Raw genomic sequence first — 16006 nt, forward strand, 5'->3', positions numbered from 1 at the left:
GGGCTTTGTGAAGATTGACTGGCCTGGGATTACCTATATCTTGTCTTGATGCATGGGTCATTGCTGACAGGTTGGTCTGGTCAGTCAATTATAGGGCACTAACTCCAATTAAAAGCCCACATTTTTAGAATAAAAGTACCATGAGTGAATTCATAAATCACTGCATTTTAATAATGAATTTTAAAATTGCCATGCCATGAATGTTCTTTCTGTCTCTTTTCCCAGCAGAGACAGAAAGATCCATGCCTCTTAATTTAATCAGCAGTCTGTCTCTTACTGCTGGATAAAATCTGTTGAAGTGTCCATTAAAACCATATTGGAAATGTCTGTTCTAATATTCACTTTCCAGCTCAGTGCTTTTGACCTGTGTGACATACATCTAGACGCTGCCCTGTATATCATTTTTAGGCAGTTGTTCCAATAGAAATATTATACTTGTGTATAAAAGACATCATTGATTTCAGATTTCAGGGATTAGACAGACAACTGGAACTAAGATATTTAAATTTCTTTGTAACTCTTTCCTGCGGAAGCTGCCAATGTTATCCAAAAGCCAAGTCCTGCTCCTCTTGGCCCACAAGGAAACCTTTAAAAAAAAAAGAAAATATAAAAAGAAAGAAAGATTTGCATTGATATAGTGCCTTTCGTGACCACGTTACCTCCAATGAAACACTTTTGGAGTGTAGTAATGTGGCAGCCAATTTGCACGCAGCAAGCTCCTACAAACAGCAATGTGATAATGACCAGGTAATCTGTTTTTTTGTTATAGAAACATAGAAAATAGGTGCAGGAGTAGGCCATTCGGCCCTTCAAACCTACACCACCATTCAAAAAGATCATGGCTGATCATTCACCTCAGTACCTCTTTCCTGCATTCACTCTATTGTGTTCCTAACACAGATGAGGCTGCACACAGGGAGGTTAAAGTAACAGTGACCTCAGTCTTTATTAAGACACTCCAGAGTGAGGAACAGGCCTTAGGTGCTGGCTTATATACAGTGCTCCCAAGGGATGCTGGGATCCCTTGGGACTTCAGGGGATCAACTCCCTGGTGGCAGAACATGGGAATGCATGCTTTACAGATACACAACATCACTCCCCCCCGGCAAAGTCAAAGTGAAAACTATTTATAAGGTGAGGCGGTCGGGAGCCTTTCTTTCCCTGGTGGACCGCCTCGGTACAAATGTCTGTTCTGGTGTGTTGGCTGTGCCCTCACTGGGCTGTCATGTTGTTGGCACTGCAGGGCTGCTGGGTGAGCTTGGCCTTGCTGGGCTGTTGGGCATGATGGGTTTGATTTCCTGGTCCGGCGTGGTGTCGTTGATTCTTTGGGTGTTGTGGGCTCAAAAAAGGCGGTGTCTGCTGTGGGTTGTTCAGGGCATTCTGTGAACCGCAGCCTCGTTTGGTCCAGGTGCTTTCTGCAAATTTGTCCATTGTCTAGTTTGACTACAAACACCCTATTCCCTTCTTAAGCTATCACCGTGCCTGCGATCCACTCGGGACTATGTCCATAGTTTAGCACATACACAGGGTCATTCAGATCAATTTCCCATGATACAGTGGCGCGAACATCGTTTACATTTTGTTGCTACTGCCTGCACTCTACCTGATCATGCAGGTTGGGGTAAACCAGCGAGAGTCTGGTTTTAAGTGTCCTTTTCATGAGTAGCTCAGCCGGGGGCACCCCTGTGAGCGAGTGGGGTCTCGTGCGGTAGTTGAGCAGTACTCGGGACAGGCGACTTTGGGGTGAGCCTTCTGTGACTCGTTTAAGGCTCTGTTTGATGGTTTGTACTGCCCGCTCTGCCTGCCCATTGGAGGCTGGTTTAAACAGGGCCGAGGTGACATGTTTGATCCCATTGCGGGTCATGAATTCTTCAAATTCGGCACTGGTGAATCATGGCCCGTTGTCACTGACCAGTATGTCAGGCAGGCCGTGGGTGGCAAACATGACCCTCAGGCTTTTAATGGTGGCGGTGGCGGTGCTTCCCGACATTATTTCACATTCAATCCATTTAGAAATAGCATCCACCACCAGCAGGAGCATTTTACTGAGAAACGGGCCCGCATAGTCGACATGGATCCTCGACCATGGCCTGGAGGGCCAGGACCACAAACTTAGTGGTGCCTCTCTGGACGCATTGCTCAACTGAGCACATACACTGCATTGCTGTACACAGGACTCTAATTCATGTCGATACCGGGCCACCACACGTGGGATCTGGCTATCGCTTTCATCATTACTATACCCGGGTGTGTGCTGTCGAGATCCGAGATGAATGTCTCAATGCCCTTTTTGGGTAGCACTACGCAGTTACCCCACAACAGGCAGTCTGCCTGAATGGACAGCTCGTCCTTACGCCACTGGAACGGCTTGATTGGTTCTTGCATTTCAACGGGGATGCTGGCCCAGCTCCCATGCCGTACACAGTTTTTTACTAGGGTCAGCAGAGGATCTTGGTTGGTGCAAGTCCTAATCTGGCGGGCCATGACAGGTGATTTATCATTTTCAAACACTTCCATAACCATGAACAAGTCTGCGGGCTGCGCCACCATCAACAAGTTTGTAGGCTGCTCCATTTCCAGCCCCGTGGAGGGCAATGGTAGCCGACTGAGAGCATCCACACAGTTCTCGGTGCCTGGCCTGTGGCGGATGGTATAGTTATACACTAATCGCGCGAGTGCCCACCTTTATATGCAGGCTAAGGCATTAGTATTTATCCCCTTGTTTTCAGTGAACAGGGATGTGAAGGGCTTGTGATCGGTTTCCAGCTTAAATTTGAGGCCAAACAGGTATTGATGCATTTTCTTTACCCCGAACACACACGCAAATGCCTCTTTCTCAATCATGATGTAGGCCCTCTCGGCCTTAGACAAGCTCCTGGAAGCATAGGCGACAGGTTGCAACTTCCCCGCAACGTTAGCTTGTCCCAACTCCGTACGACGACGCATCACATGCTAGCACAAGTCTTTTACACGAGTTATACAATACAAGCAGTTTATTGGAGCATAAAATGCTCTGGCTTTCTCAAAAGCAATTACTTGGTTTTTTTCCCCATACCCAGTTCTCACCTTTGCGCAATAACACATGTAGGGGCTCTAAAACGGCGCTTAACCCTGGTAGGAAGTTACCAAAATAGTTGAGGAGTCCCAAGAACGACCGCAGCTCCGTGACGTTCTGCGGCCTGGGCGGGTTCCTGATATTTCTGTCTTGGCGTCTGTGGGCCGAATGCCCTCCGCCGCAATCTTTCTCCCCAAAAACTCCACTTCTGTTGCCATCAAGACAAATTTCGACCACTTCAGCCGCAGCCCTACGCAATCCAGTCGCTGGAGGACCTCCTCCAGGTTTTGTAGGTGTTCGGCGATGTCCCGACCCATGACCAATATGTCATCCTGAAAGACCACCGTGTGTGGTACCGACTTGAGTAGGCTCTCCATGTTTCTCTGGAAGATCGCTGCAGCCGACCGAATTTCAAACGGGCATCTGTTGTAGATGAACAGTCCCTTGTGCGTGTTGATGCAGCTGAGGCCCTTCGAAGACTCCTCCAGCTCCTGCGTCATGTAGGCCGAAGTCAGGTTGAGCTTGGTGAACAACTTGCCTCCTGCCAGTGTTGCAAATAGGTTGTCTGACTTAGGTAGCGGGTGTTGGTCCTGTAGCGAGAAACGATTGATAGTTACTTTATAATCGGCGCAAATCCTGACCGTGCCATCACTTTTGAGTACTGGAACAATCGGGCGGCCCATTTGCTGAATTCCACTGGGGAGATGATGCCCTCGCGTTGCAGCCTGTCCAGCTCGATTTCCACTCTCTCCCTCATCATGTAAGGTACCACTTGCGCCTTGTGGTGAATGGGTCGTGCCTCTGGGACCAAGTGGATCCGTACCTTCGCCCCGGAAAAGTTTCCAATGCCTGGCTCAAAAAGGGAAGGAAATTTGTTTAGAACCTGGGTACATGAGGCCTCATCGACATGTGATAGCGCGCGGATGTCCTCCCAGTTCCAGCGGATTTTGCCTAGCCAGCTCCTTCCAAGCAGTGTGGGGCCATCGCCCGGGGCAATCCAGAGTGGCAGTTCGTGCACCGTGCCCTCGTAGGTGACCTTGACCATGGCGCTGGCCAAGACAGTGATAAGCTCTTTGGTGTACGTTCTCAGTTTCGTGTGGATGGGGCTCAGGGCTGGTCTGAATGCCTTGTTGCACCACAGTCTCTCAAACATCTTTTTACTCATGATGGATTGGCTAGCGCCAGTGTCCAGTTCCATGGCAATGGGTAAGCCATTCAATTTTATGTTTAGCATTATAGGTGGACATTTCGTTGAAAATGTGTGCACGCTGTGTACTTCAGCATCTGCCTCCTCTCTCTGAGACTCGAAATTTCTTTGATCCACCATGGACCGATCTTCCTCTGCCACCTGGTGGTTAGCGGGTTTTGCAGAGCTTGCAGCTCATTTGCAAGCTCGTTGGAGGTGCCCCATTGTTCCACAGCTCTTGCAAACATACCCTTTGAAGCGGCATAAATCGGCTGAATGGAAGCCTCCACAACGCCAACAAGGTGTGAATTGCCTTGCATTCATCCTTTGTTGGGGATTCTGAGTCATCTGGGTCACCTGAGGCCTGTTGGCAGTTGCAGACTCACAAACACAGTTCCAGTTAATTTATGAACATTGCTCGCACTTGTGTGCTGAGACATTTGTTTGGTGTTATCACTGGTGGACATAAACGCCTGTGCTATCGCAATGGCTTTACTGAAGGTCGGTGCCTCTACAGTCAAAAATTTTCGTAGGATGGGCTCGTGGCCAATGCCCAGTACAAAAAAGTCTCTGAGCATTTGCTCCAGGTAGCCATCAAACTCACATTGTCCTGCAAGTCGCCTTAGCTCAGCGACGTAGCTCGCCACTTCCTGACCTTCAGATCGCTGGCACGTGTAGAACCGATACCTCGCCATCAGCATGCTCTCTCACGGGTTAAGACGCTCCCAAACCAGTGTACACAGCTCCTCATACAATTTATCTGTGAGTTTCAGCGGAGCCAGAAGATTCTTCATGAGGCTGTAGGTCGGTGCCCCGCAAACTGTGAGGAGGACCGCTCTCCTTTTTACAGCGCTTCCTTCTCAGCCCAGCTCGTTGGCTACAAAGTACTGGTCTAGCTGTTCGACATAGGCTTCCCAGTCCTCACCCTCCGAGAACTTCTCCAGGATGCCCACAGTTTGCTGCATCTTTGCATTGGATTTGTATTCTCGTTGCCAGTTATTGTGTTCCTTACCCAGATGAGGCTGCACACAGGGAAGTTAAAGTAACAGTGACCTCAGTCTTTAATAAGACACTCCAGAGTGAGGAACAGGCCTTAGCGGCTGGCTTATATACAGTGCTCCCAAGGGATGCTGGGATCCCTTGGGACTTCAGAGGATGAGCTCCCAGGTGGCGGAACATAGGAGTGCATGCTTTACAGATACACAACACTCTCCATACCCCTTGATCCCTTTAGCCGTAAGGGCCATATCGAACTCCCTCTTGAATATATCCAATGAACTGGCATCAGCAATTCTCTGCGGTAGGGAATTCCACAGGTTATGTTGATTGAGGAATGAATATTGACCCCAGGACATCGGGAATAACGCCCCTGCTCTTCGAAATAGTGCCATGGGATCTTTTACGTCCACCTGAGAGGGCAGATGGGGCCTCAGTTTAATGTCTCATCCAAAAGACAGCATCTCCGATAGTGCAGCGCTCCCTTGGCACTGCACTGGAGGGTCACTGGAGATTTATGTGCTCAAGTTCCTGGATATAAACTTACACAGCCTTCAATCCAGCTCTCAGCAGGTTTGGCGTGGTGGGAAATCCACCACTATTCAGGCCTCAGGTTAATATTGCAGTTGGGCCCGGTGACATCAGCGGAGCTCGATCTGTATGTTTGAAGAAGAACCCTGCCAGCTCTGGCCAGGCGTCCTTGCTGCCTGTAACTTAAACTTACAGTCGGCCATATTGGGGTAGAAAGCCAATGGGTAAGTTCACCTGGTGTTTGTTGAAATCATCCAAAGGGAAGATAAGTATGTGTTTGCACTTGATGTGTCGCATAGGCTAGGTTTGTTTGCAAACTTACCTGCGGCCCTGACTCTTTTAGATCTGTTGTTGACATAGACGTTCCTCCGATGAGTAAGTGAAAATAGCAGCAATAACTGGCACCTTTAAGCTAGGAAAACATGTGAAGGCGCTTCACAGAGACATAATAAAAAATAAGGATGCTGAGCCAAAGAAGAAAATAGTAGGAGGGTTAATCAAAAGCTTGGTTGTGGAGGTAGGTTTTATGGAGGAGAAGTGGAAAGAATTCCTGAGTGTGGGGTATCGGCGGCTGAATGCAGAGCCACCAATGGTGGGGTGAAGTGAAGGGTTGCATAAGAGATCAGTGAAAGTGGAACAGAAAGTTCATGAGGGGATGGTTGAAGTTACCCAGACAGGGAGGGATGAGGCCATGAAGGGATTTAAACATGGGGATTGAGGATTCTATTAATGGAATCTTACAGTTTTTTGCCATAGCTTAAGGTATAATTCTTTGAGTCACCATCTTGAGTACGGTCCTGTCACAATCGTCTCTATCACTGAACCATATGATTTGATTACTGGTCCAATCCACACTACCCATGGCCCATGCTTCACATTCAACTCTTTCTTTACCAGTGTTGTTACATGTCCACACTATCTTCCCATCTCATTTCAGTTTATCAACCCTGGAATCAAAGAATCATAGAAATGTGCAGCACAGCACGAGTCCATTTGACCTGTTCTGTCTCTTTGAAAGAGTAGTCCTGCTTTGTGCCACATCCCTGCTTTGTGTCTATAACCCTGTAGGTTCCTCATATTCGAGTATCTGTCCAACTCCCTCTTAAAATTATTCATGGAATTAGCGACCACCATATTTTCAGGTCGAGCGTTCCAGATCCCGACCACTCTCTGAATGAAAATATTTCTCCTCTTCTCCCCTCTAGATTTTTTGCCAATGATTTTAAATCTATGACCTTTCGTTATTGACCCATTCACCAGTGACTTTCAACTTTATCAAAACCTCTCATAATTTTGAAAAACTCTATTAAGCCACCTTTTCTGTTCCATGGAGAAAAATACTAACTTTTCCAACCTCTTCTCATGACTCAAAGCCCTCATCCCTGGTAACATGCTGGTAAACCTCCTCTGTACCTGATCTAAGGCCTTTACATCATTCCTAAAGTGTGATGCCCAGAATTATCCACAATACTCCAGTTGAGGCCTAACCAGTGATTTATAAAGTTCTAGCATCATCTCTTTATTTTTATATTCTATGTCTCTATTTATAAACCCAAGTAACCCATGTGCTTTTTTAATCATCTCATCAACTTGTCGTGCCACCTTTAAGTATTTGTGTATATGGACTCCAAGGTCCCTCTACTCACCTACTCAAAATTGTGCAGTTTATAGTACTGTACACTGTCTTTCCATAGTAGTCCTCCCAAAGTGCATCACTTCACATTGAACTCCATCTGCCATGCTTCTGCCCATCTCACCATCCTGTCTATGTCATCCTGAAGCCTATAATTATCCTTATGACTATCTATACTTTGCCAAGTTTCATATCATCTGCAAACTTTATAATGCTGCTCCCTACATGCGAGTCTAGCTCATTTACAAAAATTGAAAAGAGTAATGGACCCAAAATTGACCCTTGGGGAACACCACTGGAAACCACCTCCCGGTGTGAACAACATCCATCCAGCATCACTCTTTTCTTCTTATTGTTTACAAATGACTTGTTTACAATAAAACTGTCCTTATTCAATAATGACCACAGGATATTTGTGCCTTTCTCTGATTCTGACACCTAAGCCACTCTGTCAAGAGATAGTGTTAGAATTTCCTTGTTCCAGTTTTCGGTGCAAAGCCCGTGGATGAGAAATTCACCTACTCCTAAGTCTCCAATATGGCCGACAAGAAGTACATGCTCATTGTGAGCTGGAATTGTACAGACCAACATGTATCCCTCAATAAAATCTAAAAGCAGATGTGCTGGTCATTTATTTAATTGCTATTTAAGGGAGCTTACTGTGCGCAAATTGACTGCCACATTTCTTACATTACAACTGTGACTTACTTACTTCCTCCCTTCTCTTCCTTCTCTTCCTTCCCTTCCTTCCCTTCCTTCCTCCCTTCCCTCCCTTCTCTTCCTTCTTTCTTTTCTCTTTCCTTTCCTTCCTTATCATCCTTTCTTTTCTTTCCCTTCCTTCTTTCCTTCCTTCCTAGTAGCAGCCTGATCTTAAAACACACTTTGCCGGACAAGCTGCCTCTTACTGTCTGCTAATAACCGACTTCATGGAAATGAGGCCAAAAGCCCAATATCAGGGGCCCCTCAGGTATTCTACGGTGCCCGCGCACCCAAAACTGAGCACACCTGATTCTCCAGTTCCATCAGTTGATGCATTGTCCCATCTATATAATTGTAACAAACATAAGCAAGCATATTCTTATAAGGTACGTATGCAAACATTGCTCAACGTTAAAATGATGACATTCTGACACTAAAATAACAAAAAGGTCAAATTAGTACAGATGTTCAATAAGTTTGCATTGTGAGCCAAAAAACATCAGGAGCACATGGGCTAACTCAACAACACACGGGCTAACTCAGCAACACACGGGCTAAATCAGCAACACACGGGATAACTCAACAACACACGGGCTAACTCAGGACCACACGGGCTAACTCAGCAACACACGAGCTAACTCAGGACCACACGGGCTAACTCAGGACCACACGGGCTAACTCAGCAACACACGGGCTAACACAGGACCATACGGGCTAACTCAGGACCACATGGGCTAACTCAGCAACACACGGGCTAACACAACAACACACGGGCTAACTCAGGACCACACGGGCTAACTCAGCAACACACAGGCTAACTCAGGACCACACGGGCTAACTCAGCAACACACGGGCTAACTCAACAACACACGGGCTAACTCAGCAACACACGGGCTAACTCAACAACACACGGGCTAACTCAGCAACACACGAGCTAATTCAGCAACACACGGGCTAACTCAACAACACACGGGCTAACAGCAACACACGGGCTAACTCAACAACACACGGGCTAACTCAGCAACACACGGGCTAACTCAACAACACACGGGCTAACTCAGCAACACATGGGCTAACTCAGGACCACACGGGCTAACTCAGGACCACACGGGCTAACTCAGCAACACACGGGCTAACTCAACAACACACGGGCTAACTCAGCAACACACGGGCTAACTCAGGACCACACGGGCTAACTCAGCAACACACGGGCTAACTCATGAGCACACGGGCTAACTCAGCAACACACGGGCTAACAGCAACACACGGGCTAACTCAGCAACACACGGGCTAACTCAGCAACACACGGGCTAACTGAGGACCACACGGGCTAACTCAGGACCACACGGGCTAACTCAACAACACACGGGCTAACTCAGCAACACACGGGCTAACTCAGGAGCACACGGGCTAACTCAGCAACACACGGGCTAACTCAGCAACACACGGGCTAACTCAGCAACTCACGGGCTAACTCAGTAGAATCTCATCGGAGGCTTTTAGATTTGAGGAATTGGGGAGCAGCAGAGATATCAGTCAGCAAGGACAGGGGCGATGGGTGAGCGGGACTTGGCACAGGATAGGATACAGGAAGCAGAGTTTTGAATGAGCTGAAGTTTATAGAGGGTAGGAGGCTGGGCAGGAGAGCATGTGAGTTTGTTGAGTCTGGAGGTGACAAAGGCATGAATGGGAGTTTCAGTGACAAGTGGGCTGTGTAAGTGGTCAGTCAACGGTTATTTCCCGAAGTTTTCAAGGCCTCGTCGTAGGGTCCAAGTACATAAGGGTATTTACTTGGCAGTGACCGGTGCCAAATCGGCCCTGCCTTGCTTGCTGTGCTATGGGTTGGTTTTCAGCAGAGACCAGTGCCAATAGGTCTCTCACAGTTATCCAATCTGCTGTTTATGATGTAACACCCACTTATAGCAAGCACACTAACCCAGTCCTTATGTTCGGGCGAAAAGAGTTACAATGGATTGTCTTGTAGTGAGACACGGACCAACAATTTGAGTTCAAAATCACACAAGGTTTATTACAACAGATCAACACCCACTCCACTTGCCAGATGCTTGTGAAGTAGAACCACACAGTGCAGTAATACCCAGTAAAACAGTGCACTTCCCTTATTAGCCTTACAACAGACCACCCTTCCCGTGGGCTAAACCCTCCCGGGACCCACCTACCTCTAAACCCCCCTCTGCTTTGACCAGGGCACACTGACACCCCCTCACGCACTTAGGTGGATCGGCTGGTGAGCCTGCAACTATTGAGTTCTCACCCAATCCGCCTTTCCTTGCTCGCTGGTCCTTCCTCAGCAGTTCGACCACGGCCCCGTGCTTGGCTGAAGCATGCGAGATCCAGGTTGAAGTTGAAGTCCGTCGAGTTGGAGAAGCGAGGCTTCACTCTCGAGTCCTTATCATTGAGGGTTGGGCAAACGTGCCTTCACCTAGGATGCGAGAGAACGAAGATCAAGCTTCCAAAACGCTCCATAATTATACTCCTGCAATCCACAATTCTGGCTGGGTTTGGATGGTTCGTCTTCCCTCCGGGGAACCTTTCTGGCTTCTTCAAGTCTTATCTGAGATGTGCTGGAGTCTGAACAAAACCAGCCGATCGATGTCCGAAGGCTTTCCAATTGAGTGTTAAATGGCCCATCAGTCTTGATTGCTGGACCGTTGAGGAAACAATGCAGGTGTCAGTCTTGTCCTAGCACCTTGCTCTCTTCCCGAGACAACCTGACTCCACACACAAAAGAGTCGCTTGGCCTTCCTAAGAGCACCCAGCTCTGACGTCACTGGCTGCTGGCAGGCCAGTGAACAGACCCAGCTTCTCTCATCAGTTTCTGTGGGAGAGATCCGCCCCCACGTGTTTCTCCCAGCAACAGGTTTCTTCCTAATCCAGACCAGACATCTCGCGTCACAGTATTTCAAAAGTCCTTTTCAGGGTGTACAGCCAACAGGGATAGAAACACAACAGTCCAGAGCTGACTTTGTTGACTGACAGCTGAGGTGGATATGGAGACGGGTAGTGTTACGGAGGTGGAAGTAAGCGATCTTTGTGATGGAGAGGATATGGAGACGGAAGCTCTGCTTGAAGTTAAATAGGCCACTGACATTGTGAACAATCTGGTTCAGTCTGACATAATGGCCAGGGCGGCAAATGGAATTGGTGGCAAGGGTTACGGACATGTGGCAGTCTGCACAGTGTTGAAATAGAGTCTTATCCAAGACAGGGTCTGCCAACACAGAGGCTGAGAGAGTTGGTGAAGAGATATAGCTGGGCACCACATGTCTGTGGATGCTGTTGATAAGGCACAGAATGTAGATGAAGAAACAATGTGATTTTTATATTTTACATTCCCCAAATATTTAGGAAAATCCATGGTTAGCATTTAAAGTCAAGAACTTGACTTGGAAGCATCTAAGCAACGATGCATCTGAAAAGTTGTTTCTCAACTACCATCAATATTTAAATTCTGTAAATCGGGCAAATGCAGAACATTAAGAGCCAAAACATATTACTGACCTGTTTAAAGTTTGCTTCAATCTCACTGATATATTATGTGAGTGGTGCGCTTCGCTGATGTCAGCCACCAATGCCAGAAATGAGAGAGGTCACCAATCAAAATGAATATCGCTGTCCACAGCCAAGATTCATTTCTAAAGCAATGTCCACTGAGATTTTCTGCCCTCACAGTTTAACCAAAAATCATAATCCCCAGCTTCCAATTGACATCCAAAAATGAAAGCTGTGCTTGTCTTCATTCTGCCCGTTTTGCTGATGGATAGCAGTGGTTCTGTGGAATGCAGCCATCTTGGTACAGAAATTGTGGTCAGAGGCTTCCTGCGGGCAGATGCCTCCGACCTGAAAAATATCTACAAACTTACCCGGTGGTCCGGGAGATTTGGAGACTTGCGGTCCTGGGGCCTCTCCGGGTACCTGTGGGTAGAGGCCCACATATCCCAGGGGCGCAGGCGGTTCGCACGGGTCCCTGGGGTCACGTGGGCTGGCCCAACCAATCAAAGTAGGGGGATCCCCATTCATACTTGTGGTGAGTTCTGTACATACGGAATCACCATCAGTATGAATGGAATACCTCCAAAAACACATAAGCACTTAAAATAATTGTTTTTAAAACATGAGATATTTAAAATTAATCAAAATGGAATTTAATTAATTACTTAAAAGAAAAATTTAATTTTTTGAAAAATAAATTTACATATTTTAAAAGGGTCTAAAAATAAACTTATCTTATTTCACATGCTTTTAAATGTTTAAATTATTGAAAAAAATGTATTTTTCTGGCCTTTAAAAGTCGTATGCTGAATAAAGCAGGCCATATGCCTGCTGTTACCAGGTGCAAGAGTTTCACGGATATTTGTTGGGCAGAAGTTGAGCAAATTGCCCAACTTCCAGCCAGTGAATGCCCATTTACTGCAGATTCGCACGAGAGGATTCTTCACAGATCGCAGCTTCTGGGCTTCAGTGCAGCGCACAGTGCGTGCCTAAACCCGGACCTTGCGGGGCCCCTATGGGCACGTGCGCCCCTCGTACACACCCGTAGGGGCTGCGAATTCAGTCCCTGTGTGTCAAACTGTGAGATCCAGACTTGCAGCAAAGATTCACATCCATGAGTATAACCTTCTGAACCAACCTGAACCTGTGTGAAACCTGAAGTCGTAAAAACACTCAACACTGAAAGCATTGCCAAATGAAATTTAAGATAATTGTCAGATAAGAGGAGACTTTTATTTACATGCTGAGTTGTTATGATCTGCAATGCGCTGTCTGAAAGGGAGATGAAAGCACATTCAACAGACACTTTCGAAAGGGAATTGGATAAATACTTGAAGGTGAAAACTTTGCAGGGCAAGGGGAAAGAGTAGGGGAGTGGGACTAATTGGAGAGCTCTTTCAAAGAGCTGGCACAGGCACAATGGGCTGAATGGCCTCCTTCTGTGCTGTATGATTCTATGCAACTTTTAACTTTGGAATCGATCATTTGGGTTAATATAAAATAAAAATAATCAATCTGGGAGGCGCACGGATAATGATGAATTCAGATATAGTACCAGCTGTATGAACTGTGACTATTAATCTTTTTAAGTTGAATAATGGAGCTTCTGGATTAGTACACAAACTATATCCTTGAACAAACATTGTCTGAGCATGTGCGCAAGCCAGGCTCACTATTCATCGTAAAAATCCATAATCATCTGACATGAGGTAAAATAGAAAATATGAAAATTTAATGATTCTTTTTGCACTTGGACATGTCTTTGCTTTAACATGATGATTTCATGTAATATTAAAATAAAGCAAAATAAGTTACAAAGCTGTCTTGTCAGATTGGCTTTGCCTTTTAAAAAGGTTGTAAAGTACAGCAAATGAAAGATCTCTTAGTCGTCTATTTTCCTCGAGGAATCATAGAATGAAAAATTCTTGTCCGTGTCAAAAAAATGTCATAAATATAAATCTTTAGGGATGGGGGTCAGTTAATGAAAGCTTTCTACCCAGTGGCAAACTGTGAGATGTTGATGCTGTGACTTAGTGCTTTGAGCGATAATATCTCAGGAAGTGTATGAAGCATTCCATCACATCCTGTGTGCTAATTTACACCAGACCTGAGAGACATTTCATTTGGGATCGAAAGAGCAACTAAGAACAGTGCAGACCTTTAGCATTCTGCTTTATGCTATCTTCAGGCAAGGAAAATGGCTGAGATTAATGTGAATGTGAGTCTGCCTGGTGAGGGTGAGAGAACGAGCCTGTTGTGCAGATACGAGAACAACTCTTTTAAGGTTTGATACCTGTAATGTGTTTGCTTTCATGGGTACTTTGATTAAGAATTCATAGCAGCACATTGCTATTAAGAACCAATTGGTATATTAGCAAAAGGTTTAACAATCACACTACACATTACCAGTTCATCCACCAGGCTCACAACCACCTGCCTCATCGTGGATCCCCTGAACCCAACTGGCTGGGGTTTTATTGAGTCTTGTGAACATCACGTGACTGGCTAAGCCACTCCCAACTCAACAGCTCTACAACTCTTTTTGGTTGGATAACAAAATAAACATTAGATCAAATGCCCCCCAATCTGGGGGACACTCCAAACATTTTTCAAACTGCCCTTTTTTTGTTTTTTGGGGGGGTTTTTTTGACTTGTTTTTTTTTGTGACTTTTTTTTGGATTTTTCTTTTGGGCCATAAAATCATAAATTCTACAAGTGCCCCCTATAAAAGGGGAGGGGGACACTAAAAACACCGGCAATTAAAACAAATTAAACTTTAAAACATAAAATCAAATTAAAATTTGGTTGCCGGGGGTGATGATGCACTCCAGTCCCTCCGGTGCCCACCTCTCACGGAAGGCCGCGAGCGTACCGGTGGACACCGCGTGCTCCATCTCCAAGGACACCCTGGTGCGGATGTACGCGCGGAAGAGAGGCAGGCAGTCAGGCTGAACGACCCCCTCGACCGCCCGCTGCCTGGACCGGCTGATGGCATGGCACCGTTGGCCGTGCCCAGGAGCAGTCCTACGAGGAGGCCCTTGGACCTACCCACTCCCCTCCGCACAGGGTACCCAAAGATCAGGAGTGTGGGACTGAAGTGCAGCCAGAAATTGAGGAGCAGCCCCTTTAAATAATAAAACAGGGGCTGCAACCTCGCACACTCCATAAAAACATGGAACACGGACTCTTCCAGACCGCAGAAATTGCAGGCGGCCTGGGAGTCCGTGAACCGGCTTAAAAACTTGTTGCACGGCACTGCTCCGTGCACCACCCTCCAGGCCAAGTCCCCGATAAATAATGGGAGTACTCCCGCGTAGAGTGCACTCCATCGGGGACCTTCGCCTCCTCCGGACGGCAAGATGGTACGCCATGGTGTGTCCGGACGGCAGACGAGGATGGCAAAGTTGAGAGTGTGCAGGAGCAGCCCGTACAGGAAACCCCTCCGCGCAGAACTGAAAAGCACGGAGGGGATTTCCCCGAGGCGGCTCAAGTTGTGAGGCGCCAGCTCCAGAGGGAGGTTCCGGGGTAAAGCTGACTGCACCTGGTATTCCCAGGTAGTCTCCCATCCAAGTACTAACCAAGCCTGATTCTGCTTGGATTCTGAGATCAGACGAGATCGGGCATTTTCAGACTAGTGTGGCCGTAGGCCAACAGCTCTACAAACCTGTGAGCATGCTCACAGGTGCATACATTACAATACCCACACTGTATTCTATGTAGTGTGGCTTGAATATTAAGTGTGGTGTACTCCTGCAAGACACTGCTTCAGCTTCTCTGAAATCCCTCCACTTTGAGAAAAAGGTGTGATCTCAGATTGAGAGATTTGTCAAATATTTCTTCTTCAAATTTGCTCTCTATTTGATCGGTGAACATCTTCAGTCAGACCTGAGGCTACAACCTGTGGAATAAGGAAGTCATGGTGTGTGAAGAAATGCAACATTGATATTCAGGGTACCAATCATAAAGTAGGATATCCCGGTGAATATCGCCATCAGTCTTTCGGATGAGACGTTAAACCATCTCTCTCTCTCTCAGGTGAACGTAAAAGATCTCATGGCACTATTTCGAAGAAGAGCAGGGAAGTCATCCCCAGTGTCCTGGCCAATATTTATCCCTCAATCAGCATAACAAAAATTCAGATTATTTGGCCATTATCACATGTGTGGGAGCTTGCTGTGCGCAAATTGGCTGCCGCGTTTCCCACATTATAACAGTGACTACACTCCAAAAATACTTCATTGGCTGTAAAGTGCTTTGGGATGTCCGGTAGTCATGAAAGGCGCTATATAAATGCAAGTCTTTCTTTTCTTTCCATCAGTTGTATATTACACAGATGTGCGAGACATTTATTTAAGGATACTTTTACATTTAGAACTTTTCATGAGAAGAAGTA

General features: G+C 46.6%; 1 pseudogene; it reads right to left on the minus strand.

Annotated features, from left to right (window-relative positions):
- Positions 1-15142: 15142 nt before the first annotated feature.
- On the minus strand, positions 15143-15261 carry LOC139226115 (5S ribosomal RNA; annotated as a pseudogene).
- Positions 15262-16006: the final 745 nt, after the last annotated feature.

This window comes from Pristiophorus japonicus, chromosome 15, assembly GCF_044704955.1.
Source record: "Pristiophorus japonicus isolate sPriJap1 chromosome 15, sPriJap1.hap1, whole genome shotgun sequence".
Classification (NCBI taxonomy): Eukaryota; Metazoa; Chordata; class Chondrichthyes; family Pristiophoridae; genus Pristiophorus; species Pristiophorus japonicus.